Source organism: Myotis lucifugus, unplaced genomic scaffold (assembly GCF_000147115.1).
Source record: "Myotis lucifugus unplaced genomic scaffold, Myoluc2.0 scaffold_227, whole genome shotgun sequence".
In the NCBI taxonomy this organism is placed as follows: Eukaryota; Metazoa; Chordata; class Mammalia; order Chiroptera; family Vespertilionidae; genus Myotis; species Myotis lucifugus.
This window is the reverse complement of record NW_005871275.1, coordinates 624,821-630,377: the sequence shown is the minus strand read 5'-3', so window position 1 is coordinate 630,377 and position 5,557 is coordinate 624,821. Positions and strand designations below refer to the sequence as shown.

Below are 5,557 nucleotides of genomic sequence, written 5' to 3'. Positions count from 1 at the left end.
ACATTCATTGCTGAAAAATGAAGAAGCAGACATTAGAAATAGTCATATTCTGCTAGTTTTATATATAAAGTCGAGTAAACTACCATTTAATACCTCAGCGAACAAAAAATTAATTATACAGTAAGACAATTAAGTCGATGGGTCATCTGGATTATTTCCCATAAGGATTTTCCCTGTCTCGTGAATGCCTCCTCTCCCTGTGTCCTCACAGGGCCTATTCTCTCTGCTCAGACATCCCTGGTGTCTCTTCCTTTTCTTATAAGGACACCCATCCAATTGGATTAAGATCCCACCTTATGACCTCCTTAATTGCCTCCTTTAAGCCCCTATTTCCAAACAAGTCACTGTGATGGTTAGGGTTTCAACCTATGAATTTTGTGGGACATGACACATTTCTCACTATCAAGTCCACACCCTCATGGAGACGCATCTGATTGGCATGGAAGAGGAGTGTGCCTGCAGCCTTGCTCCAGGGAACTCCAGGAATGCAGATTTTCTGACTTCCACTTTGGGAAAGCAAGACAACATAGAGAATTGTCACCATGTGAGGAAGGTGGTCAAAATATTAAGCAGCCACAAATGACAAATGTTTACTCTGGCAGACATGCCACTAATGCCAAGCACAGTCCTGAGCAGGGTTCTATATCTTTTCACAGCTCCTATTGGCTGTTTTATTAACAACCTGGTCCAGCTGCTGCCCTCTCTGGAGCACTTTTGGCCTCCTGGTCCCATGGGAGCTCTACCCCAGGGGAAGCCATTTACACAGACAACAATATGACTGCCCGGTACACCTGTGATATGATATGATAATATCTTTATGTTTGTATCCGGTTCTGGTTTGAAGACATGCTGATCTTGATGTTGAGATGGTTATGCAGATGGTTATGCATTTCAACTGTGTTTAGATGTTTTGCCTATCATTGGTATGTGTTTGGAGAACAAAGGAAGTGGGGGGTGGCTTCCATGTGAACCAGTTTTTCTACCTTGACAAATACTAAGACAACCACGCTATATACAACTTTATTCAAATTAGTCATTGTTCAGCATTTGTAGCAAAGTCATAAAAATTGACACTGCCCTAGCTGGTTTGGCTCAATGGATAGAGCACTGGCCTGTGGACTGAAGGGTCCCAGGTTCAATTCCAGTCAAGGGCACATGCCTGGGTTGCAGGCTCGATCCCCAGTAGGGGATGTGCAGGAGGCAGCCAATCAATGATTCTCTCTCATCATTGATGTTTCTATCTCTCTCTCTTCCTTTCCCTTCCTCTCTAAAATCAATAAAATATATATTTTTTAAAAATTGACACTGAATTTTCTCATATACATATTATATATATATATATATATATGATTCACTACATCAAAGTAGTATGATAAAAGAGACCTGAGTACATAAATTAATTTAGTAGATAATAACAACATGATTCTGATAACAACATGATTTTGTTTATTGAACACTTTTTATGTGCAGGGGTTCAAAGATAGGAGAGGCGCTAACTGTTCTTTGTGCCAAACCATTCTAGGTGGAGGCAGGCATCTATTTTGATGCTTTCCTTCCTTCAAACTGCTAATTAATCCTCCACAAATATTCAGTAATTGTTTTTGTGAGTATGTCACACACCATGGACGCTCTCCCCCAACAACTGACATCCTGTATAGCTGCAGGCAGCAGAGGCTGTTCTTGCCCCAGGCTGCATTGTTAATGTGCTTGAACAGTTCCTGTTTGTTAGCTTGAAATCCCTCCTCCCATCAACAAAATAAGAATTTTCCTCAGTTTTGCAGTGGAGATAAAACTAAGAAACAATAGCTAACAAATATATTAGGTCAAGGTTTATGTATGCCTTTTTCAAGCAGATAAATTGCACACGTGATGATTACAAAATTCCTGTTCGAAAGTTTCACCAGCCAGCTGCATAATGTCCCTTCTAAACAACAGAAAGGGATTTGTCCACCAGAGCTGCCCCAACTGGGCACTGGAGTACTGACCTGATCTCACCACTGCCAATCATTTGTGCCCTGGGATAGGTTATAAAAGGGGTAAAAACATCTCCCCACTTTGAGGCAATCATTTAGTTGCCAGCAACTCTTTTTATACAGCCCTATAGGCGGGCGAACAGGACCTTCGGGGTGAGGAAGCTCTGCCTCCAGCAGGTGGCTGAGCCAGTGTGGGGACAGCCAACTGTTGTTTAATATTGCTTTGGACTGAAAATAAGGAAGCAGTAAAAACAAACTCCTGAAAAGCTTGGACTGGTCTATGGAATCCTGAGATTTTTATCCCATGGCTCATTGGGAGAAAAGAAAAGCCTAGTCCAAGAGGAGTTCTCCTGGTTTGGGCAAGGGAAACAGTGTGGCAGTAGGTCCCCGTGCCGCTGGCGGGCAGAGTGGGCTCTGGAAGTAACTCCAAGTGAGAACAGACAACACAGCAATGCTCTTCCCAACCAGCTCCCTTGTCCAGCCCTTGCCCTACTGGAGTCTGGACTGGATGGGGCAGGGTCTGCATCCTCTTCTCCCCTCAGCCCCCCCCCCTCACCCCCAAAGGAGCTCAGGGGAGGCTGAAACCTTGGAGGTTTTAGGAGCTAAAGTCTGTTTTTGTGGGAGCATCCACAGCTCCCTGATATATTTGCCCTTCAACTCCTTATCTCCCCCTTACCACTGTCCCATGACCAGCTGAAGCTTGGGCTTGGTTGGGTAAAGGCATCCAGTGATTTCTTAGCAGAGCCTCCTCTTCTTTCCCTGTGTGAAACAGAAGGCTAAGTAGGGCTTGCTTCCCCATCGTCCAGTTCCCTCTACTTTATAGCTTCCACCTGTCCACCTCACAGGGTCGCTATGCACATTAAATGATATGATACATGAAAAGCATCACACTGCACTGGGAACACAGTAAAGCCGCACAGCTATTGTTATCATCACATCAGAATGTCTCAACATTTCCTTTCTATCCATGGTATGTTTCCCCAGTATGTAGCTCTGTGATACATTTTCTTCTATTGTTTCCTCCCCCCCCCCCACCCCGCCCTCCCAATAGCATATCTGGAGGGAGTGGGGATAAACACATGACAATTTGCCATGTTTTAACCAAAGTCAACATTATTTATTATAATATTTAAAATATGTCAACAACCTAAAGATTAGCAAAAGGGCAGCGATTAGGTCACAGGGTTGCTTGGAGGTGAGACTTTAGCTTATTAAGACACTAGAGGCCCAGTGCACAAAATTTGTGCACTGAGGAGGGTTCCCTTAGCCTGGCCTGTGCCCTCTCGCAGTCTAGGACCCCTCGCTCCTTACCGCCTGCCGGCTTGTTGCTCCTTACTGCTCAGCTCGCTGCTCCTTAGCACTGCAGCAGAGGTGGGAGAGGCTCCCACCACTGCCACTGCACTCGCCATCCGTGAACCCGGCTTCTGGCTGATCGGTGCTCCCCCTGTGAGAGAGCACTGACCACCAGGGGGCAGCTCCTGCATTGAGCATCTTGCCCCTGGTGGTCAGTGCACTCATAGCGACTGGTGGTTCTGCCGTTCGGTCGATTTGCATATTAGGGTTTCAGGACAAGATAGGTATAGAAAATCACAGTGAAGCAGATCTTCAATCTGAAAAAAAAAAGGTGTTACTAGTCTCCTATAAACATAGGGCAGGGAGGCATCCACTTTCAAAAAAAAAAGAACAAAGAAGAAGACAACATAAAACATGTTGTTTTCCTGAATGGTCTAGCAAAAGCTAACATACCTCTTGATTTGCAGGGTTGTCAACTGGGGAGGAAGTAGATTGGTTTGCCTAAGAAGCCCAGAGTCAACAGTCCAATGCTGCTTCCCAAATTTGAATTTAGAAAGATCTATCAGGTACAAAAGGGGAGCTAAAATCTAGTGGCAGGGAAATGAACAAGACCCTGAAATAAAGTTATTCTGGAGGAAGAGAGTCAAGGCTCATGTTGCAAGTTCATAGCAAAAGCCTAAGAACTGGTAGTGGAATTGACTGCAGAACAATATATGACTGATTTTGGAAGTGCCTCAAAACCCCACAAGTCTTTGCCAGTGGCTGTGTCTTAGAGAACAATGCCTGGGGGTGGAAATGTAAACCACAAAGGGGCTGGACCAGCAAGGACCTCCTAGGACGGATGGAGGGTTACTGCCCAGTAGAGTGCACAGGGCTATTCTTCAACGCTGTCACCTTGTGGCAGGCAGAGGAAACTGCACAGCTGGACAGCTGGGTCTCCAGTTTTGTTAGCTTGGTATCTGGAGTCCTCTTGGGAGAAGGAGGGTTCAAGTGTTCTTGGAGAACTTGGGTGAGACTTGGGCAGGCAGGGGAATCTTGAGGGGATGAAATGGACTTTCTGCTCAAAGGGCCTACGGTGCTTCAGCAATTAATTTAACTTAAAAAGACAATAGAAGAGGTGCGACCATATTTATACAATGTAGAGAAAGCCTTACAATTACATCTACATTTTTTAACAATCATTAGATGGACTGCTGTAACCTAAAATGTAGGATTTTAAAGGAGTACTTGAAGATTAAAATATTTATGATATAGTGTTAATTTAAAAAAAACAGAATATAAAACTATACATATGCATGATCATTTTTATTATATTTATCAAAAATAGGGTCATATAAGGAACTGGAAGTAAATATAAACAAAAGATTAATTAGAGATTATATCTCATTGCAGAGGTCTGAGTGGTTTTATGTTCTCTCATTCAGTATAGTCCAGTAGATACCTTGGCTTTCCTTTCACACGTGACTTCACCTTTAATGCTGAGGCTGCACAGTTTGGAGTGAAGGGGGAGGAAGCATACCTCCTCTTTCTTTTCTTTAATTCCTGCCTTGGCTCATAAGATAAGTTCTTCTATGCATTACCCTTTTTTTCTCTCCACAAGGGAGAAGTAGTAATCTGATGGATGAGACCCTTTATCAACAGTAGGGGTAAGGCCCGGTGCCTCTGAATAAAACCAGGCTCCAGACTTCTTCTCTTGGACCTGCTTGCCTGGAGTGGGGGAGAAGTGTCCTTTCTGTCTTGGTTTCCTGTCCCCACGCACCCCTTCCTGAGTTGGAGGCCTGCCATTCCCCTGGTCCTCCATCTGCTGCTAAGTGGGGATGTTAGGTTTGGGATTTGGGGAAAGAGAGGAGAAAGCCCCCATTTTGTCCAGGCAAGGACTAATTTTCAAGTCAGCTCCAGTGTCATAAAGCTCACCCTCTTATCCTTGGCTCCATGGCCATTCTCCATGGGGTGAACTTGGAAGCCAGGGCCAGGAGTAACTAGTATCCTGAAACCACAGTGCCCTTCTGTGTAAACACATCAGGAGTTCCAATTAAACTAAACGTTTCCATCTTTGCAATTTTGCAGGTTATGTAGACTAGAAAAAAATATTACCTGGATGATTAAATATGTCCTGCTAGCAGATGGTGAACTGGAAGGGACTGCGGTGGGTGGGCTGGCAACACAGTTCCTTTGGCCCAAGGGTAGATAGTGTGCCAGCCTGCAGCCTGTGTGCCCTCATATAACCAGGGCACCTGCTCGGCTGCTTCCAGCAAGGTTTAGCACAGGAGGCGCTGGTGGAAGACGAGAGG

At 44.7% G+C, this 5,557-nt stretch overlaps 1 pseudogene; it reads right to left on the bottom strand.

Moving 5' to 3' along the window:
* Positions 1-5,213, bottom strand: part of LOC102419738 — a 9,688-nt pseudogene extending 4,475 nt beyond the window's left edge.
* Positions 5,214-5,557: the final 344 nt, after the last annotated feature.